General features: G+C 40.4%; 1 protein-coding gene across 2 annotated transcripts in view; it reads right to left on the reverse strand.

Annotated features, from left to right (window-relative positions):
- The window catches only part of IMMP2L (inner mitochondrial membrane peptidase subunit 2), an 875,599-nt gene that overhangs the window by 443,023 nt on the left and 408,860 nt on the right, over positions 1 to 23,716 (reverse strand). The window lies entirely within an intron of this gene.

Genomic DNA, 23,716 nt, shown 5'->3' on the forward strand with positions numbered 1-23,716 from the left:
GAATTGACATCAATTCCAGAAAGACATACAAGCCTGTGGCAGAACACTTCAGCCTTCCTGGACAGTCCATGACTGACCTCTGAGTAGCTGCTCTTAGAAAATGAAACTTTAAAAACCAACCTAACTGGAAAACAAGAGAACAAGAAATTATCCACAGACCGAGTTGCACCAAATATGGTCTACACTGAGACTACAGATTCTTATCCCAGCCCCTGAATTAGGTTTTATAATTCCTGAGTCTTCCAGTGGTTTTCCTTTCTTCTACTTACCTTGCTCCCCCAGCACTTCCCCCTACTTTCTCCTCCTCCATCACCCTTTGTATTCTAAGCACTGCTTTCTATTTAGAAATTGTGCTTCCTCTAGTCTCCTCCTAGCGCCTGATGAAGTAAGCTGCTACTTAGAAAGCTTATGCTTCTCTGAGTTAGTCTATAAAGTGCAAGTCTACCCTGCCCTCTGCCACATACTAACAAAAAAATACTTCTGTGTCATTTCGGTGCAGGGCATAGGTCACGATTTAGTTTCCTCTGGCTTTTCAACTGGCACACAGCATACAGTGTTTTTGGTTTTGTTTTCATCGTGTGCTTTGTGGCTGCAGTGTATGAGGAATCAGAGTGGATGACTTTGCCTAATGGTTGCCTACAAATGCAGGACAGACAGACTGAGGAGCCCCTTCCAGTATATACTCCTATTGTAAGAGACGGTGCCCAAAATGAGTCAATTTATATAGAGTAAGTTTTCTCCAAATGGATCTCTTCCAGGATGCAAATGGTGGGTGGGGATCAGCTACTCTTAGGCACCCTCTACTTGATATACCTATATGTTGGAACAGGGGTGACCAAATGGGATATGAACCACCCTTCCCCAGACTTGATAGACAGTGCTTCCTTGTCCTGATACAAAAGCCTTCCCCTTACAGGAAGCATGGGGGAAGTCCATGAAAACTTTCCCCCACCAGAGCCAGGGTGCCAAGCTGGCAAACATACACTTGCTCTCTGTACGGAAGGGCCTCGCGGTACACTGGAATTCAGGATCCAACCTGCTATTTGCTTTACAGTGATTACTATTAGTACATTCAGACCCTCAAAATATTATTTGGGAACAAGTCTGTGAAAGAAACTTCATCAAAATTCATTCTCAGAGGGCCCCTCCCTAAAAAAGGAGCCATCTAGACTTGTATTTGTAACTGAAATGTTTCTTCTTTTTGTGGATGAATACTTGTGCAGAAGTTTCCTTTCCTGCTTCAAAGCATTATTTTTTTATTCTGCAAAACCAAGCAATTTAAGCAACAATACAAATGTGATAAAAACCCTTTTAATGCCACCCTCAACTCAAAACATCTTTCCTTTATATGTACTTTCTTCTTACAGATGGCACAGCATTTATGGGGCACAGAACAAAAGAACTGTAACACTTTTCACTGAATTTGCTTGTCATGATTTTTCCTTGCAACACTGTAGTACATTATGAAGAATATTGACTATGAATTCAGAGACAAGCAACAAGAGCCTGCTGGGCTGTGTTGTATAGATATTTTTAAATGATAGCTACAATAATATTTTTACAGTGAATTCTTTGTAAACCCTTCATTTGTCTTTTGTTTTATCATGTGAACTATAGGACGGAACATTTCCAGGGTTTGTCTAAAATCTGTATCTACACTTCAGTCATCTAATGTCCGTGAGCATTATATCATGGCACATTTCATTTTTCTATTGATAATAATACTAAAATCTACTTCTCAAAAGAATGTTTTTAATCCACAGTACTTCATAGGCACTGACTTTGGTTTTTGCCTGTGCGTGCTTGTAGATGTAAAAGAACCCAAACAAATGGTGCTTTATTTTAACCTCAGCATGTTCCCACGCCAAGACCTGCAAATGCCCAGAAGAGGGAACACATTACTTCAGCCCAGCTCTGGCAACAGCACCTGTAAAGATCAGGCACTTTAGTGGGGCTTTTTTGATGCTTTTATCTAATAGCTGATTGAATCAGCTTTAGCTAAAAGCACCAAAAGCCCTGCTGAAGTGCCCTGTCTTTACAGACACTGCAGAGCTGGGTTACTGCTGCTTCTGGTAAAACATGTTTTTTTGTTTTCTTAAACATCTGCAAGCAGCCTGTGGCTGCAGCCTATGGGTGCTGAGCACCAACTAATTTTTTTCCATGGGTGCTTGAGCTCCAGAGCCACCACAGCGTTGGCGTGTATGCAGTGCATTACAAAGGAAAGTTAAATACCAGCCCCTACAGGTGGAGGTTAGGGAATAGCGCATATTTCAAATTTTTGTTAAATTGTACCACCCTTGCAATCTATTTTGTAAATATTGGTTATTTTCATGTCTATTTGAGAAATGGCAGATCTTCATGAAACTATATAATTCCTAATATAAAGCAAGTTCCATCTTAAAATTAGCTATGTCTTTGTCCCTGTTATTCCTATGGGAAAGTTGTTTCAGGATTTCTCTTCTCTCATGATTAACAACCCCCTTCTAATTTTCAACTTATGTTTTTTTATGTGGCCAGCATGATTATTCTCATGCCTAAATTGCCCTTAACTTTAAACAGTTCTTTTCTCTCTCTGGTATTTATCCCCACATATATTTCTATAGAAGTCAAATCCATATGCACCCTTTGTTTTATGAGACTAGGGAAACTAAGCTTGTTTAGTCTTCCAAGACAGATTCTCTATTCCTGTGATTCAACCTAGCAGCCCTTCTCCACAGCTGTTCCAGTTGGAATTAAGCTGTGATTAATTCATAGGTAGGAAATGTAATGATAGGAGCTGTGTACAGTATTCTAAGTGAGGTCTCACTCCTGTCTTTTACATTGTCATTAACAGCTGCCAATCTCTACCAAAAAGACCTTGCCTGATGCATCCTATGACTGCAGTATTTTTTTTCACAGCTTCATTGCATTGGTAGCTCATAGTCATCCTATTAATATATACCCAGGTCTTTTTCTTCCTCTCTTCTTTTCAGCTGAAGGCATCCCAGACTGTAGCAAAAATTCTCAACTTTAAGCACCACTTACGGAGATGGTTAGCAATGAGTCCCATGTCAGTACTCAGTATCTTTTCCAAACCTGTCATATCTATTCCTTGGACTACTAAAGTCAAACCGTCAACGTACATGTATTGCTCAGATGTTTGAGGGAAGGCTGAGATATATACATTGAAAAGTACTGGTGTGAGCATTGATCCTTGAGGGACTCAATCTTTCAGAGATTGTACTTTGCTATTTCTCCTTGGCTGGTAGTGAGTTTGAGTGATCTGCTGGAGATCATGTTCATGATGAGAGTACATAGCTTCTAGTCAGGTACCATGCAGTGCAGTTTATATTTAAGGCCTTGATGCCATACATTGTCATAGGTGGCTATAACTTCAATAAAGACCGTGCCTCTTTTCTACCTCACTTCAAACCCTTTATGTGAGAAGTAATATAACATGGTCAGTTGTACACTGCTTTTTCTGAAAGCTAGCTTGTCCTTATGGGACCTGGGGATTGGTGATGTTCTCTGTTCTGTTCAGGATTATGCACTTCATGAGTTGGTACATAATATGGAGTAGTGAGATAGGTTGGTAGCTCATTGGTTCCTCTGGTGGTTTATTAGGTTTTAGGACAGCAATGATATCAGCCTCTCTCCAAATTTTTAGAAGTCTGTTCCTTCCTAGACATTTATACATGAATTTCTGAAGCCATCTTTTCATTGTGATTCTAGGCTTTGTAATGAATTCTGGGAATATTTTATCTGGTCCAGCAGCCTTGCCAGTCTGTATTGCTTTAACAGCTGTGTCAAAGCAGCATTGTCAGAGATGGGGGCACTTAAATTAAGGTTGACACTGTGTGATTTAAGTTGATCATAAGTCAAGCGTCTAATAATTTCTGTGGTGTACTTGGTAGTCATATTGGTCTGAGACAAAAAGACATACAAAAACTAGAACTCTTGGTTCCAAAATGATACCTTTTATTAGACCAACTGGAAAATGGCAAGAAAATTCTCCTTTACTGCAAGTGTTCAGGCTCTGGGAAAAGTGTAGATGGTACAAGATGATAAAAAGTCCCCATAGGCAGGAAATAAACTTCATTTTTGCACAGAGGGCGCTGGAGATGTGTGTTTCTTACTTGGGCTAATATACTTGCTGCTGTAGCACAGTATTTTTGCGATGGAGTTTGCTGACCCAGGACAACGTCATTATTTGGTGCCTGTAAGTCAGTTAATGATGCACCATGCTTGTCTGCTTGAGTGAGTCGCATCCAATCCTTCTGTTGTAGTGAGCTCTCTTTCCTTTTTGATATTGTTCAATGTGATAGCCACTTGTTCTATAGTTCTTTTTACAGTTGCAGGGTCATTGCATTATTGGATGATGTTGAAGAATAGATACAACGCAATTCAAAAAGATACTGACATGGAACTCATTGCTGTCTCCACAAATGGCACTTAAAGTTGAACATAATTAAATCAGTACCTTTACTCTTGCACCTGGACAATCATCAAGCCAAAAGCAGGCTGAATGTTAGAGTCGGCAACCACATCCTTCCCGATGAGCATACCCCAACTTACCTATGTGTCGTATTAGACTGTTCCATCACCTATAAACATCACAACAAGAAGGTCAGCAGTAAAGTCTGCATAGCAAGCTACCTTAAGATGTTTGACCAGCACAACATGGGGTTCCAGTTTCAAAGTGCTCAGAACCATTGCGCTTGCAATGATACATGCCCCAGCAGAATACTGTGCTCCTGTCTGGTCCAGAAGTTGTCACACTAAAAAGCTCAACAGTGTACTTAAGCGTGCTAAGGCTCATAACAGGCTACACAATATACACACACACACAGATGTATCCCCTGTACACTCAGGCATTAGACCAAGAGAACACAGACCCTAACATCACAGCTGGAGTACTTCATCCAGTTTTTGGGCTGCACAATTCAAAAAGGATATGGAGAAGCTTGAGGGAGTCCAGAGAAGAGCTACGCACATGATCAGAGGTCAGGAAAACAGACCTTACAATGACAGGCTGAGAGCCATGGGACTCTTTAGCCTGGAAAAGTGCAGGCTCAGGGGTGATCTGATGGCCACCTATAAGTTTATCAGGGGTGGCCACCAGGATCTGGGGGAATGTTTGTTCACCAGAGCGCCCCAAGGGATGACAAGGTAGAACAGTTATAAACTACTGTAAGAATGTTTCAGGCTGGACATAAGGAAGAATTTCTTTACTGTCTGAGCCCCCGAGGTCTCGAACAGCCTGCCATCAGAGGTGGTTCAAGCACCTACACTGAAAACCTTCAAGAGCAAATTGGATGCTTATCTTGCTGGGATCCTATGAACCCAGCTGACTTCCTGCCCTTTGGGCAGGGGGCTGGACTCTATGATCTTCCGAGGTCCCTTTCACTCCTAATGTCTATGAAATCTATGACATCACTACTGGCAATCAAGACAAGAGATGACAGAAATCACCTACTCCATCAACTGTTAACCTGAACAGATGGAGGCTCAAAAGCAGTGGTGGGCAAAATATGGCTTGTGGGCTGGATTTGGCCCACCCAGAGATTTTATCCAGCCCATGGCAGGTCCCTCAGCCCTGCTCAGCTCAGGTGCTGGGTGTAGCCTGGGTCACTGTGGCAGGGCACTGTGGGTGCCTGCCACTTTAAGGGCCTGGAGGTGGCAGCTGCCAGATGCCTGATGAGGGCAGCCATTTTGAACTGAGGGCTGCCCATATAAACAGGGCAGTTCTGCTGCTGCAGGCGAGGCAACAACTTCACCTGGCCGGAGGGCTGCTGGTATCATTTGGAAGTAAGGGAGGAGCTGTAGGTGATGGTTTGGAGGCTCCTGGTCCTGGCTACAACCTAAAAGTTCACCCTGCCAGGAGTGGGTGGCCTGGTCGGGCTCCCAGTGGTGCGGGAGCCCCCAGGAAATGCCAGGCCAGTTACCACCCCAGTGAAAGGCAGGTCGGAGCACCTTAACCCCTAGCCGCCACAACTGGGTGGGTTACCCCTTGTTGGAGGGTCTGGAAGGTGGACCCCATGGAGGAAGAGTAAGGCCATAGACTCACACTTGTCTGAACTTCCCCTGACTGGTCAATGCTGGGGCCAGGACCGGAAGGGTCAAAGGGCCAGGGGCCCACCATGAGGAACGCCCAAGAGTTGCACACCTGGGTTTCTGACTGGCCTGGAGGTGGGCCAGAGCTAGTAGCCAAAGGTCCCAAGGGGACCACACCCAAAGGGGAAGCGGTTCAGGGAGCTATGCTGCCTAGTATGAAGGCGGATGGGAGTGCCTGAAGAGAGGAATTTAGGTGGGGTTCAATTAGAAGGATTCTAATGGTTAAATCGGCCATGGTTAAACAGGCCCAGAGAAGGCCCTCTGTTACAGCCATGGTGTGTCCAGCCAGGGGCACTGGACAGAGCAAACAGACAGGCTGTCCATGGAGACCGGCCCAGAACCTGCACAGGCAGGGCACACTCAGTTGGGCAGATGGGATGGGGCCATGGATAGGCAAGGAGCAGTGTCTGGTAGCAGGACAGGAGAGCAGGGCTGGGGCCAGGATCACAGCGCGGTGACAGCACCGTGCCATGCAGTGAGCAGATACATCACAGCTCTGCCCCAGGGCCCAACCCCATTCTGTCTCTGCCCTGTAATCCTGGCTCTGGCCCCAGCCCCACCTGCCTCACTTCCAGATGCCCCATCCCATGCACCCAACCAACTGCACTCTGCCCATGGGCATCCAAGGCTGGTCTCCATACAGACCCCACCCAGTCATTCTGTCTGGCACCCCTGGACTACTTAGGAAGTTTTGGTGAGCTGGTGTGGGGGCTAGCGGGTGGAGGCAGGGATCAGGGTTGCTGATCCAGTCCAGCATGGCTGGGGGTGGGGTGGTGACACAGCCTGCAACAGCTCAGCAAATCTCCTTAAGTGATTCTCCAGCTCAAATAACTGCCCAAGGGTTTAAAAGCCTTAAACCGTTTTATGCATGAAGCTCACAAGCTCTTGGAAGAGACTGGGGATACTGAACCAAACCAATGAGCAGCAACAGTGTGAGCTGACCACTAGGAATAGTCAGACCAATTCCTACAGCATTTTATACCAACACCAAATGAGCCCCCACTGGGCTCAACAGAAAGTCATGGGTTAAGCTGAACAGACTAAGATCTGGATGCAGACGATTCATAACAACACTTCATAAGATGAACATCTTGGACAGCCCCCTGCATGAATGTGCTATCCAACAAAAAACACAGCACTTAATTGAAAGCTGCAATCTTTACAAATGCCCAGACAAGGCAGGTGGAATACTCATATGCACATTAAACAATAATATCAGACAGTAGTTCATAGATTTAGAAGTTGATACCTGTCTATCTGTAACACTCATACCATGAGCCCTAAGGCCTATCTGGCTAACTAGTAACCCTGTGTGGGGCTAATGAGTGAGTGGTACAACTAAATTATTGGGACAACTAATGAAAAAAATAGGATAGGAGGGTCAAAGATTCAACATGTGAAAATAACTGCTCCTGAGGGGGACACAAAGTAGAGCCCCCCAGGCCATACTAACTGGTCCTCAAAGGCATCCAAGGAGCTGGTAGATGCTGCACACTGGTGCTCTTCCTGGAAACATGCATGGACAAGTGAGAGAAAAGCCGTCCTGCAGTCTCCGGGCACCTTCCTGGCCAGATCCTCCTTCCTGGTCAAGTACAGGGCCCACTAGGCCAGGGCCAGGAGAGGATGGCCAGGAGGTCCCGGGATTTGGTGGGGCTGTGGATGGGGTGCCCAAAAACAAAAAGGCAGGGCGTGTGTGAAATTATACCAGAACCTCAGGAGGGGAAGTTGATACCTGACACCGTACAAAAGAAGAAGAAGAAACAAACCTTCTTGTTAGTGGGAGACTTCCAAAAGTGTTAGGTGCACACGTGTGAGAGAGAGAGAGAGAGAGAGAGAGAGAAGTATACTGCCCTTTCTGCTCCAAAGCAATCTGACATTAAAGGGGCAGTATACTTTTTCCCACTCTCTCTCTCTCTAGTAACAGGGTTAAGTGTCTCCAATTACAGTATCTCACTTCATAATTCCACTATTCTTCAACGTCATGTTTTCGCCCTCTGTTTTATTTATTTTATCCTTTCCTTTCTTCACAGTCTTTCCTGAACACTGAATATCCTTGAAAGCTTGTTTGCATTCCAGTCATGATTGCTATTCCATCATGTTTTTGTTATCTCTGTAACAGTTAACCAATGGTAGTCATGTGCAAGTATCAATATTCACTATTTAGTCTCTTCTCGTAAATAAAGTTTTAGTTAAACCCTCAAGTTTACAGAAACAATACCACATGACTTTGGGGACCAGTTGTACGCACCATGAAAAATGAAGAGTAATAAAATGCAGAGTTGAAGCAAACAAACTGTGAATTAAGTTCTGGCTAAAATATATGTAAATAAACTGTTTGAACAAATACAAGCATAAGTAAAAATCACAGCATAGCCACAGATCATTTGAAGACTCCAAAAAAATTTGATTCATTTGACTTCTTAGTGAATTTAAGTAACTCTACCTAGAAAATACATGAATTTGAAACAAGAGAAGGGCCATAGAAAATAACTGAATAAGTTCAGCAATAATGAAAATCAAAGCTCACTAAATCCCAGCTCACCTTATGAAAGTAAGGCCACTGAAGGTGAAGAGAAATAGACCCATATTTTGAAAGTGTAAAGGGTGAAGTCTAATTTGGCACAAAGCCTTGAAGTGCTCCATGTTCCTATACATTTCTCCAAAGACATTATCAAAATATTACTAGTTAAAGGCCCTTTAACTAACATTCCCAAATTCTGTCTAGAACTTCAGCCTTATATTTATAAACTAATAAAAAGAATTCAAACCACCTCATCTCACCAACAATGATGCAAAGCATTTTCCACTCTAAAATATGTAAAGACTTTCAGCTAATACTTAAATACTCAGTATTGTTAGCATATAATTTCTTCTTGATTAATATAATATAAAGACTACATTTTCAAATTTAGGTGGGCATTCATTTGTGTATAGCTAATGTAGAGGTATATTTGATATATATGTATATAAAAATCTGCTTTGTATGTGCATACCTATTTGCATTATAACATGGCTATGGGTGTGAGGCTCTTGCATGTGGTGCCGGGTGCCCAAGTGACAGGAAGAGCTCAGCTGGCCATGATCATCCCAACGGGCACTGCTGCTGCAGGGGGGTGGGCTGTGCACCATGCAGGGGGCAGGTGGGGGACCCACCCCTCCCACATACTTGCTGGGGACAGAGCCTAGGTCTGATCCACTGCTGTAGCCTTACCCTGCTTGTATTCCCTCCAGCATGCCGAGGCAGGGGACTGAGGCAAGGATGTGGGAGGCATAGAGACACTCTGGCGTGTGCTAGCTAGAGCATCTCTCTGCAAGACACTGCCTCTGGTTGTCTCAAGGCATGCTGTAGGACCATGCCCTGTGCCGCTTTTTTCATGTGGTTTTTTTTTTGTTTATTATTATTCTGTGATTTCCTGGTATCAAATTTAGACTCCTCACTGCAAATATGCAGCAGAGGGAACATTTTTTCATTCCCAGTGTGCCTCTTGCGGCATCTCAAACAGTTTTGAGATGCCGCAACAGGCGTATGCTCACTCATCTGGACACGGCCTGTAAGGGCAATTATGTTTGTTTAATTTGAAACTTTAACCATACATTCTGAAAGACAGACTTATAATGATTTTGTTAAGAATAACTACTTATCAGTAAAACACTGGACAAGACTACACATATTAAACCCCCAAATTATTCTCCACCTCATATCCAAAACACTGAGAGATGGAATAAAAGTGGTAAAAAAAAAAAAAAAATGGAACATCTGAGAAGGAAATGAAAACGTATGATATGGCTACATCATAGGCTTTCAGGGAAGAGATCATATTTAAATGATCTTGGCCAGTGACATTGTAAGTGAGCCAATTCATCTAATATTTAGGGATTCGGATGATTTTATCAATTTAAATGAAGCACATAAAAATCCTTTTAAGAGCATCAGCAAGTACTAAAAGGATTAGACTAAAAAAATAAAATAAAATTGGCTCTAAGTCTGAACATCATGGAGCAGTATAGTGGGTTAAGTAAGTTAGCAAACTTGGTCATAAATTACTTTCAGTCTAAATGGAAAGCAAGAAGACTTTAAAAAGATTCAGGCTGTGTTTCTGGAAAGACATTATTACTTCATCTTAATACCAAAATGAGGAGAAGTGATAGTGCATTAAGTTACACATGCAGTATATTGTATTTATCCCTTCTGCTGTTTTTTCAAAGAAAGGAAATCATAAAAAGAAAAAAAAAGATTTGCATTTTAATGTTACCACTTCTGGGACAATAAGAAATGAACAATAATAATCCTATAGTATGGATGAGAGCTAAAGGATAGTTTACATAAGCATGAAAGACAACAAACTTCAGGTTTGGAAATATCATTTGTTTTGCTAATCATGTACAAAAATCAACTTAACATGTAATACTATTAATGAAGTGCTCAGCTAAGCAAAAACCATAATTAAAAATAAATACAAACCAATTTTTTCTGTAATTAAAAATGACAGTATCTCTACAAGCTGGTAATTTATGAGTGTGCATAAATCACTCTTACTAATATAAAATACTTCAGAGACCAGAACTTCCATTTCCCATTCTTTACCAAGAGTATTCTAAGGAATAATTTCTTTTTTGTAAATTATAACTTGTCAATTTTAGCATCCCATAACTGTCCTTGAAACAATCCACTTCTTTACAATAGCTCAAGCAAAGTTAAAAATGCCCATTTATGTTTAACAGTCTATTGTAAAACCTGTTTATCCCAGCAATTCAAGATAAAACTAATCACCCAAAATTTTATGATTAATTATAAAGAAAAAGTATTTGGTCCTAAATTTCAGAGGAATGAACCATGTCACAAAAATATTATCTTTCATCCACTATTTTAACAAAAAAAAGAAAAAGAAATACTGCTTTTTGGTGAGGAAATAACTCTCTTACTTTATGCACAGCTCAAACTATATCCCATGCAGGATATTGCATATATATGCAAAATGCTAGTTGGGATGTTGATTCTGCTGATACAAATTATATGTATACCTTTAGAATTAGCTTTTTAGAATTTTATAATTCAAAGTAATTGATCTCCTTGCACAAAAAGATATTTCACATTCATATGCTCCTTTCCCAAAATGCATCAAATCAGCAGCACACCCACTACTGAAAAGGAAAATAACTAAACAATGCCAAATGTCTGAAAGTTGTTCCAGTCATTAAAAGCACTGACAACATATAATAAACTCAGAACAACAAAACAAGCATGAAAAGTCAAGAAACAAATACTACTTTGTCTTCTTTTAGACATAATCCTTGGACCTGAAAAAATTATTCAACTGAAGTAGGAACTACCAAAATCAGCTCTGTCTTTGCTATTGTGGCTACTTTATTGTGGTGAGAGGTGGTTAGCAATGTTAGTCTTAAGTCAGGCTGAAGGCAGGGTAAAGCTACAACTTACAGACTAACCAAATCAGAGATGCACCAGCTTTCATAAACAGCAGCTTACTAGCATCTAATGAAATAAGCTGCTGCTTAGGAAAGCTACTGCATCTCTGATTTACTTACTCTATGGCTGAATACAGGCATTCAAAAAGCCCAAACCTGAATTGATTCAGTCTTTGCAGGTTAGTCTAACCTGCGTAGACTGACTGACAAGTAAGTGAATAGAAATTCATTTTTCATCCTGGAAATGCAGTATACTACTTCAACCACATTTATCTTAAACCAGTTTCAGTCATTTTGAAACTGGTTTATGTGCACTGGACTTCTGTTCTGCTACAGGTTTAAAGCAGTTTCTGATCACTTAAACTGGTTTACGTGTAACTTCTGTCCCTAGCCTATAAGGTACACATCCTTCCTGCCTCCTACATTATTGTACTCCCCAGGGATCCATGTTTTCTTGAATAATAAAATTAATCAAAACATGAAATGAATGTATTTAGGAGAAAAATATAACATTAAAAACACAAGCACGTGAATAAATTACACCATTTTCCCTCTATCAGTATTAGAGTTCCCTTTGGGCAATTAACTCCAGTTTTTAATGGTGTTTAGAATTCATTTTTTTAGGGGCCAACAAATGTGCCTAAAACTGGCCAGACTATTTTAACAGCCAGAAGTATTTTCCCCGAATGGGTTTGGTGACTACTTGAAAAATCATGACCAAAGTATACTTATCTATAGCTTTGGCCATCTGCTTTAAGCATTTTGTAATTGGGTACAATCACCAACAGTGAGAACATGACTGGTTCCCTGCCAACTGCACACCTAGCTAACTGCTAAGAGGTCCTCATCTACTACTGGCAAGATTACAACTAGCAAAAGAACTTGAGCATCCATGATTGCATCTAGATTAAAATAAGTCACTACTTTCTCAACTTACAGTGGTGCCATAACTGGTGTAATTGCTCTGGACTTTTTATTGACAACAATGTAGAAGTCAGCAAGATGGTGAAACACGCAGCATAAGAACTTAAATGCATAATTATTAACATTCTTACCATAAAAGAAAGTAAAACTTTTAAAGAAATCATTAAAGGTAACATCCAACTAAAATGGCAGTATTATATATTCATTTCATGATCTTTGAAGCAGAAATCACAAGCACTCATGATTCAGATTCATTTTAAAGTTTCTTTTAAAATTAGTCCAAATAGATGCAATTTACCAGATACAGCCTAATCATTACTAAGACATGAAGTACTGCAAATGAGCTGCAGAGTACAGAATGAGCAGAAATGACAAAGGTGCATCTCTCTTCCACAATTAATTACTAGTTGAATTGAAGCGTATGCTTCTCAGTGTGTTCATATCATTTTCTATTTAGCGTATGCGTCTCAGTGTGTTCATATCATTTTCTATTTTCTCTCAGTTTATTTACATAAAACATCTGCTAGATTATTTTGTAAACTTTACACTAGGGTCAAGAAATGTAGCTGATCAAAATTTAGTATATAAGAAGTGGTTTTATAGTTACAGAAATAAAGAAATCTCTTAGCAAATATCCCTTGGGAATTCATTCCTCTTTCATTTTGCTATGTTATGTATGCAAATAACCAGTAATGCTCAATTAAACCTGAACAGCATGTCAAACACACACCAATATAGAGGAAAGCTGAAATCTAAAATTGGGAAAAATAGCTCATCCAGGAACCTCTTAGAAATGATCTTGAAAGTAGGTTGCTAGAATAATGTCTTCAACTATAGTGAAATCAAGTAAAGTTGTTTTGCTGATTAATACTGTCTCGTCGTTTTCTTTGACTCCCCACCTATCCATATCCATCTGCTGCCTCTTGCTTTATATTTAAACGGTAAGCGGTTTAAGGGATGCACAGAATTGTTTTGTTCTGTATTTGTACAGCACCTAGACTGCAGTCAGAGCCTGTAACTGGGGCTCCTACATACTATGATACTAACAATACATATTTATTATCTGTATTAAGTACTGAACGTGGGTCAAACACCTTGTCCTGCAGGCCACATAGCTTATTGAACAGACTGGCAACCTTTCAAGTCATGGGTCAGAATAGCCTGGCTCTGACTGGGTGGCCTCCACAGTGCATTAGCAGCAGGGGGGCTTTTCTTGCACCTGTAATGGGGCCAGGCAGCTGGGAGCTGCATTCACAAGCCCAGCGCCCTCACTTCACAGGTGCAGCATAGGTGCAGGCTCCATTCGGGAAGGGGGGAGAGCTGCACCAGAGCCAAAGACCAGCAAACTATGCAGAGCTGCTGCCCCCTTCTTCCCTCCTGTCCCCAGCTCCCAGCTGCAGTGCCAGTGCCCCACTAGCTAGAAGCTGTGCCCATCCTACAGCCATAGGGCCTAGCTGTTTGTAGCTGTACAGCTACAGTGGACTGTACAGCTCCATGTAAGGGGAGGAGAGGGTGGTGGGAAGGAGAACTGGCAGCAGCGCAGTCACAGCAGAAAACTGCTTGGTACCAGCACAGGCATGGGCATAGACAAAATCCTCAGCTCTGTGGGACAGACTCAGCCCACAGGATGTAAGTTGTCAACCTCTGATTTATTGCCATTTACCATGTTCTAGAATTAATGGGACATTGGCAATGTAATTCAAAATAAGTGAGAGAGAGGAAATATTGCATCACAGTCACTCAACCTAAAAATCCAAAAAGGGATTCAACTGCTCTTCCAACAGATTGTATGTAATAAATCATTTGGCATATATAAACATTTATGGCAACATATTATTCTACCTATTAGGTACCAAAGTGTGATCCTATTCATCACTGCTTGAGTCTCTGAAAAACAATTAATGAAAGGCAGATGTTCATTACTTTCTGCCATTTAGTCTTAAGGCTATGACAATGGAGTGTTACAAAAGCAGGGATTTGAGCAGGGTGGAATGGTATCACACCTAGGTAGAAAGTATCTGGCACCTAGATTATACTTTGATGAGCTCTATTTCCACTAGAAAATAAGATAATGTTTTTCAAAACACTAAGTAAACTGAAATTGTTGATAGATACAAGGTGACCTAATTCTCCTGTTATCAGACTAATTGTATGCAAATATAATTTCACTGATATCAATTCATTTACATCAGAATACAATAGAGAAAAACACAGTGGTGAATCAGATCCAATTAATAAAAGAGCAATTGTAAATTTTCTTTAAAATTCTAAGTTCTCATAAAACTGGTTCATCTAAATGTTTCCCAGGAACTAGCTTTACTTTTAAAGTTAATTTGAAAGAACATGAGCTACCCACAGGTATAAAGCACTTCTTTATGATGTAAGGATTTGTCAGACTGTTTACCTGTGTTTATAAACATGAGTGTTTATCCTGTCTTACTTGCATTTAAACACATTAAGCCTTTGGCTTTCCCCGAGGCAAAATCAAGTCCAGGAAGTGAAATAAGAAGAAAGAGGATCGAGTAGTACGTTCACAAAATAAAAATAAACACACGCGCTCTAGTATCAATTCACATACTATAAGCTGTTTCCATATCAGTCAATCAAAACCCCAGATCCTATTCTACTTATTAAGCAACTTAATGACCCTAAAGTGTCCAGGTATTTAAGCGTGATCCTATTCTACCCAGCTCAAGTCCCTTAAACCTGAGAGAGCCTCCTCATCCCTACTCCGTGTGACCTACTGTTAAGCCTACAATTGGCAAACTATATATACATGGATTTTCAAAGACATTAAGGATGGCACCTTAGATACTTGAGAGCATAATACACACCTAATAGGTGGAACAGAAAGCAGCACAAAGCATTTTATCTTCTTTACACCTTGCAGCTTAAGTAAGTGCCGATTATTATAGCATAGATTTTCACAAGTGAATCATTTGAAAAAATAACATTTGGAATTTGCAGGTTTTTATAAAAATCCTAACACTAAACCAATACAACACAGCCCAAATTTTCAAACATTTACAGTGATTTCTAGATGCTTGTATTTTGGAACCCCAACCTGAGATACCCCAAAACAGTTGCCTATCTTCACAAGACAACATACTTGTATTTAAGGCAGTTGTAAGTAAAGAGGGCTTAGGAGATGATAACATCTTAAACCAGGGTGAGCTCTATGATAGAATATATATTTGAATACAGTGTCTTCTAGTGCCTTGCCCTGAAACTATATCACCTGACCTAATGACTTCTCTGTGGCTAGCTCAATATAAATATCCCTATTCCACTATTTATGTGAAAACCATGTGCTTGAACCCAACATGAATCTTCAAAGGTGTCAAATTGAGAATTTATAAGTAAAAAAAATATTGTTTCCTTTTACTGGCCATTTTCTAGTTTGATTCTCTTATAATACTAGTAAAGATAAAAATATCCCCCAAAATGTTTTTCCTTTTGGACCCTTGGTACACAAGGATGGGAGAACTCATCCTTGGAAATTAAGTTTGCTAAGTACAATCACCACTTAGATCTGCACAGCTTTTCAACTATTTGAGACTTTTTTCAGACATAAAAATCCACAGAAAACAGTAATTATAATAAAACCATATACAAACTATTGTCACCCCACCCCCAGCTTTGGTTAGTAACATGTCCAGGGTTGCTGTCCAGTGATACATCTGAAAATGGTTATAACAGCAAGAACTGAGAAATGGTTCTTTCAATGGGTGTATTTGAGAGGTAGCTTTGTATGAACAGCTGTGTTTTGAAAATGCTTGCCACCTCTAAATTGGTCCTTGTGAAGTGAGCTGTTTGCCTTATTGCCAGCAGGGCACATTGCAGCATAGCTGCTGCATTTTTACTTTTTATCACTGTCTCTCTAACTGCTGAAGTGGAAAAGAAAGATTGCCAAAACCTGACGTATTTCTTTTCTTTCTGCCCACTCCGACTTAGTTCGTAGCTGTCTGTTGCTCCAGTGATGAGAAACGATGCTCAGCTTATCCATTCCCTGAATGCCTTTTCCAGCTCGAATAATGGTGACGCCCCCTTGTAAACCAATGCATAAGCCTTAAATGACAGTGAGTGCAATGAACCTACTTAAGGCTTATCACTCGTTGTCTACAGGAGAAATAATTAGTCTGCAAAGGGGAACATTTCCAAAGAGCCTAGAACTTATTTAAAAAATAACAGGCACCACGATCATATCTAATAAAAGAGTCTGGGTGGATTTCAAAGCACAATTCACAAAGGTAAAGTACATCCAAGGAAAGTAAGAAATCTACCTATAAACATTTAGGGCAGGTTTAGGTAGGAAGCTAAGTAAGGAAGGATGGCTTTGAAAGTATTAGTTAAATTACTGAATAATAAATAAATTGAATAAATTAAGGCAAGTTCCAAAAAGTGCTTATTGCAACTTAAGAAGAACATAGGTGTCTAAATCCAATTAAGCAGTTCACAAAACCCCTCACTGCTTAGGTGTCCAAAGATCTGCTCCTGAGCATATCTCAAAGTACTGGCCTGCATATTTTGAATCTTCTCTCCTGCCTAAGGCCACCTGGGTTTCACAACCAGGTGTCCATGTCCCAGAAGAGCCCCAATCTGCTAGGTATGTGTTGAGCAAGGACAGCATTTAGATGAGCACAAAGCAAAGAAGTTATGGCAATTTTCATTCAAAAGCATAGTGGTAGTGGTGCCCATCTTTTATAGAATAATGTAGTGACAAAAGTACTTGCCCAGAAAGTGGGATACCTGGCATAGAGGCCTTCCTCAGCCTGAGGGGTTTTAAACCCACATTTCCTAACTCCCAGGAGGGTGAAACTAACCACTAGGCTATACACCAGACTGGAATGGGGGCAATTTTCTATCCGTTCCCCCACTGAAGCTGTGCAAAAAAGGAATGCAGAATTTATGGGGCCAGAAAAAAATTAAGCAAGAGGGAAAACAGTGATTGATGGCCCTTACTTGGGAAAGAGGAAGTCCTGTGTTCTGGTCCTTGTTCCTAACACTGTGCATGCAAAAAAATCACTGGATGAAATGTGCTGAAGGTACTGACAGAGGGCATAAGAAACCCAGGACTCCCTTCTAAGAGAGTATGCTCATTATCAAGCTTTGCAGTCAAGCTCCCTCTTGCTTACTCTCTGGTATTATAAACCTTGAAGTCTTTCTATGCACAGCTTCAGAAAGAAGCCTGTAGAGTATCATCTACCACTCTAGTCCATTACTTGGTGGTTCAGGTACTTTCCTGGCTGGTGGGTGACATTGGGTTTGAACCCCTCAGGCTGAGGATGGTCTACCACCCATCTCTCCTATTTCCAGGATAAACTATTATAAATAGCTGGCTCTTCCTTCTTCTCATTTTACACCCCTCTCAATCTCCCATGTTTTAGAAGAGAAGAATAAGCTAGGAAGTCACTTCCAAAGGAACAATTTAAGAAGCGAGTTTTGCGCTGGAATACCTTGTTTCACCTGATATATTTAGGGCTGCAAAAATGTGCCCAAGTCTAGGAGAGAGGTAGGATATCAGACCCAGTTCTTTCTTTAAGGTTTTCTAAAGCTGCTTTAGGCATCTGCTCATCAGGCTTACTTCTGTGAATCCCATTCTTCAGCACTTCATATTCCCCACTTCCTATACAGACAATTTAGGTGTCTAATCTGGGTTTGTGAATCCCACTTATGGGGTTGAACACTAGGCCTGTGCAAATAGGGAAGTATTTGATTTGGATTTGGCTGATTCAGAGGACAGTGATTCAGTTTAGTGATTCAAATCACTGTCCCCATTCAATTTGGCCAAATTGGAATCAGAGATTTGGCACTGATTTGGTACGGATTGGCCAGAGAGAGGCAGGAACAGCTGGGAGGCTGCAGGTTCTCCCATGACTCCTCTGGCTGTGCCTGCCTCTCCCCAGGCAGAGGGAGCCATGGGAGAAGCCCCCATGGATGCCCGGCTCAGCCCCATCCCCCACCCATCCCCAGCCTCCTGGTGCCCTGCCGAGCCATGCTGCACCCATGCCATAGGGCAGCTGCCATGTAGGTGCCAGGCAGGGAGGCAATCCCCGCTGCTGCCCACTACTTCATGCTGCATGTGGGGGCTCTGCCATGAGACCTCAGAGGCCCTGATCGCTGCTGCTGCATCTGGTGAGTGCAGAGCTTTTTTTTTTTTTTAAAATGTGTTCAGAGGCTGGGACCAGGCAGGGGATGAGGCTGGGTAGACGCAGGTTCAGCCAGAGGAGCTGTGGGAAAACCTGCAGCTGCCCGACTGTGCCTGCCTCTCCCCCCACCAATCTGAATCTCTGAATATTTCTGAATCTTTTCTGAATCAATCTGGAAGCCTCAGATCTGATTTGGGCCTCTTCATTGATCGCCGGGCCAAATCTCCTCCGAATCTAATCGGTGACTGAAGCTTCGCACAGCCCTACTGAACACCTAAATGTTAGGTGTGCTTAGAATTACAATACCCAAGTATATGTATGGATCTGAATCTTAGGGGCTTAAGCAAACAGCAGAAGATGCACTGTTTTTATGTTTTTACATGTCTGTAGGTTTTAGGAATTATTTTTAGGTTCTTACATGTCTGTATTGAAAAAAAAAAGGATCTGGATAAGCAAATGTACTTAAAGTAAGAGCCAGTTGATAATTTCTGTCTTCACTTAGCTATCTAGCAAATAAAAAGTATTCTATAATAATCTCATTTTTAATGAACTATTAATAAAACATTAAACCTTGAACTTCTGTTCTGTAAGAGATTTAGCAAGTGACATATACATTCTTCCAGGGAACACCTTCATCCAGAGTACTAACGCACCCAGGGGCTCCATGAAATCCTTTGAAGGGTGTTGTAGGAAATATGAGGAGATAAAGGAAGCGTCAAAATTTAAGGGTACGCTTAGGTTTTCTCTGATTGGTGGTTCCCCTCTCCCTGACCACTCCACAAGGAGGTAAGCTCTGTAATAAATAAATTAGCATCTGAAATGGGGTGCTGCTCAATCCACAAGAGTTATGGAGGAGTGTCTGGAGTCCAACAAGGAGTGCCTCAAGTCTAAGAAAGGTTGAGAACCACTGTCCTAGGCCTTGGATCTCACTGTATTTTTACTACTACTTTTCAAATAAGAAATTTAAAATGTATCCATTTTAATTAGAACAATGTTAATATCTGGTTTTATTCAGTCCTTACATAGACAACATTCCTTTTGAACTGGCAGTGTTATCTGAGAGAATGAAACGAAGTAAGAATTTCTGGATTTGCCCCTTGCAAAGCAGTCCCCTAAAAGCTCCATATCAGGTTGCACTAAGATGTAGTGTATTTATTAAAGTATTTCAGCATAAAAAGTTAGTCATTAACAAAATGAAATAAAAAATTAGTAACAAGATTTCAGTTCCAACTTTGTTAACTATCAATTGCAATAGCTAATAGAGAGTGTACCAGTAGAAGTATTCAGAGAGACTGTCTTTTAAAACCATCTTTGTGATCAATAACATTATGTTAAACAGGTGTTTTAACTTTCTACCATACAGCAAGAAAGTGACAAGCTTGATAATTCCTCAGTATGTAAATATTAGTTGATAGTGGGTGTGTCTACATATAAGCTTTAATGCACATTAGGCTATTTTAATGCACTTTCACTAATGAACATTAAAATAGCCTAATGTGCCTTTTTCTAGTACCACACAAAGGAGGTACTAAATATAATGCACATAACCAAAGTGCAGTAATAAATGTGAAGATGCACCCAGTAACTGGTACTATATTACCTCTTTGCCAGGGGCATATTAGCGGCAATAAGAAAGCTTCCAGTATATATGTGAGTATCTATTTTCATAGATGCAGTACCAGATACACTATCCAAACCTGATGCAGGTACAGAAAGCATAAAACACAACCAATATGCATATAACATATCCACCTTCCTAAAGCATGTGCGCAAATTTCATTTTCCTTTTAAAAATGAAGCCTTATGAAATTTATATTGGAAAGAAAACATTTAATTCTTCAAAGCTTCATTTTTAATAACAAAATGTGATTAGTCTTTCTAACATTGAATACAAATACTAATGTGTGCATGGTATAGATTTTTAAACAGCAAATTACAGCTAACATCTCATTCTGAAATCCCTTGTACAGGCCTCTGTTCAAGGTTAGGAATTAATCACAAAAAAATAAAATCAATACAACCAGTTGACATAAGCAAAGTCCACAATGACCTGTCAGAGCAAGTCACATTTTACCTTCTATGTATCATTTTATAAATAATGTATGAATGCTACACAACATTATTCAGTGCTTTGGTCTCTTGATTTGATACCAGTCCCCTCCCCCGCGCACACACACACATTAACGATCCAGGGATCTGTTACTCTCTCCATTATGCTACCTTGAAATCACATACAAAACATAAAAATATGCAAAAATCCCCAAACAATTAAGCTGATTTATATTTTACTGCACAAGTATTTGTCCTGTCCATTTCTTGCTTCCTTCACTATTATCTCCAGAGCATCTTCTCTTCTCATGATAAATCAAGGCTCAGTGCTTAAAAACATGCATTCTATGCTCAGAAAAAAATCCCTCTGAAGTAAAGTGGATCACTCATCTGCATGAAGCATGAATGTAAGTCTTTGCTGGATCAGGATGTCACACTGGAAGCATGAAAGCATGCTGAAGCCCTTATGAAGACTTCTGTAGCAGGCCCCCTGCTCTGAGTAACGTAAATTAACTATAATGACTCAGTCTTCCAAACTGATCCCTATGCATAGATCATTAGTAAGTGGCACAGCACTCGAAGTGAGTGCACAAACATCCACCAACTTGCAGGGCTGGATCCAAATGCGCAGTGAGTTATATGAATGTTTTCCATGTATATGTTTATTTTTCTGCAGGTCTGAAGTTTATATTACTTAAAGAAATGAAGGAACAGATTCTTTTTTGGGTATTTAGTCTGTACCAGTATTTCTTTGCAGTTTAGAATGAACTGGACCGATTCCATAAATATGTATTATAAAATTTCAAAACAGCAGAATGTTTTCTGCATGTTTATCTCACACATTGTCTGTTCACTTTAATACACTTATATTTTTAAGTTAAATGGTAAAACAGCTTTGCATTTATGTAGTACAAGGAGCAGTGCTCAAAAATTGGCCAAATATCTTCTCCAGTGTATCAGCTGCAGTTTTATACTGTATTCAAAGTGTGTGTTACAAGTAAACCAGAGGAAAGGGTAGCTAATAAGTAACCCTATTTATCTGAGGCAAAACGGGAATATGTTTTAATTATTAAAAACATATTTTTGTTAATGAAAAATATGTATGAGACAGAATAGATGAAATGCAAATAGGATACAGATGCAAATGTATTAAAACAAGGGGAAATGGGGAGCAACTTAGACCTTCGATAAGCATACTGGACACAAGATCAATAGGCACTTCTTTTAAAGTAGAAAAAGAAAAGGACCAAGAAATCCCAGTGTGCTTGTCTTGCTGACTTCAGCAGTTTTAATTTAAGATAACGTTTATCACGACCAGAACATTTACTAGTTATCTGGAACTTCTAAGTCAGTTTTACAGATAAGGATTCAATGCCAACAAATGAAGGGACGGAGCCAAATCAGATGTAGTTCAAATTTCAGATGGTTTACATCTTTGAAGACAGGAACCTTTTGCCAAGCATGTAATGTTTCTGTCTGTCTGTACCAGCGACATCTCAAATTGCATTTATCAATGTCATAAAGCATTGGCCCTATCTTACAGGTTGTAAACAATGCCATTTTGAATTTTAATACTGGAGGTAAATCAAATGGCAAGAAAAATACATAGACTTATTAGACTGCATTCAAATGAGCATGGACCTGCGGTATGTGGTACTGCAGACCTGTCTGTGGCACCACATGTCACACATGCAGGCATTCCCCACGCTGCTGCCTTGCAGCAGGGTGCAGCTTGACCCCAGGAAATCTCAGGGTGAAAAAAAAAAAAACCCCACACCAAAATAAAGCAGGGCAGCACATGTGGCAGTATTGCGAGCTACCCAAAACCGGAGCCTGGCCACCCGACAGCTGGAATGGATCACCATGGCTGCAGCTTCTTGAAGCCCCCAGGACCACAGCACAGCTGCTGGCCCTAGCCTCCCCAGCCCACCTAGGGTAACCTACCATGCACCAGAGTGCATGTGGCATGGGTGTTTCCTGAGGACATGTAGCAGTGGCCAAAGGTGTGCCACTGCTACTTGTCCCCAGGGAAACAAATGTCCGCACTTGTCTGGATGCAGCCATAAAACACATTTGAGTCCTGACATGAATACTATACTGAGAGTTCCTGAACCTGATAGTCTGAGAACCATTTCATGTATAAAGACATCACAGCTTTTTCATCTGCCAAGATACATTTTAAAAGAGCAATCCTGTAAGATGAAGAAGGGCAGAATCCTCCATACCAAGGAGGTCAATAGTGTCCAGGAATACTCAGTACCTCCTTAGTAGAGCTCCTTGAATGCAGTGCTTAGAGTGAAGACTGGAGTTTAACAACTAAACACTGTTTTTTGTTTTAGTCCCAATCCCTCTCCTCCCTTCCCCTTTAGAAATTATAAAGGTACTTGGCTGTTACTACTCCTTAGTGCAACTGAATTCTTTTTCAAGTAAGAATAAGAAAGGGAGTAATTATACTGACTTTGCCAGTATGACAAACAGTTACTCCCCCCACTCCACCACCAATTTTATCTTCCAAAAAAGTTTAATTTTGCTCCTTGGATATACACCGTAACAAGAACTGGAAAAAAGATAAAAATCCATGGATTATCAATTTTGTATGTTACTGTATAAATATCTTACAGGTGTGTCTCAGAATACCCTCATTTTGGGGCTACATTAAGGCAATAATTCCTTTTTTCTTTGATTACATATAAATGATGTTCTTTATATTTTTAAACTTCATGTTCAGAAAGTAAATATTCATACTCTGCAGGATATTGCTTGGTAGTTAAGTTTTCAAAGCTAATAGAGCTGAATCTGCTTCTAGTGATAACACTAGGAAAAAAGAAAGTATTCCAAAGTAGTGAGAAATATGTAGAAAAATCTTACTGATGTATTCTGTTTTATATTTTGTATTTTGTGGATCATCAGCTTGTTGTAGTGCAGTGTTCCCTACTGGACACATGACAAGCTACAAGTCTAAAGACATACTACTATATTAACTTCATTTATGCTGTCTGGATAACACTGCTATACTCTAGACACCACAAGTCATTTTCTTTTCTTACTTGCAATAATTAATATTAGAGAGAGAGAGC

This window comes from Crocodylus porosus, unplaced genomic scaffold, assembly GCF_001723895.1.
Source record: "Crocodylus porosus isolate Cpor-Errol unplaced genomic scaffold, CroPor_comp1, whole genome shotgun sequence".
Taxonomy (NCBI): domain Eukaryota; kingdom Metazoa; phylum Chordata; order Crocodylia; family Crocodylidae; genus Crocodylus; species Crocodylus porosus.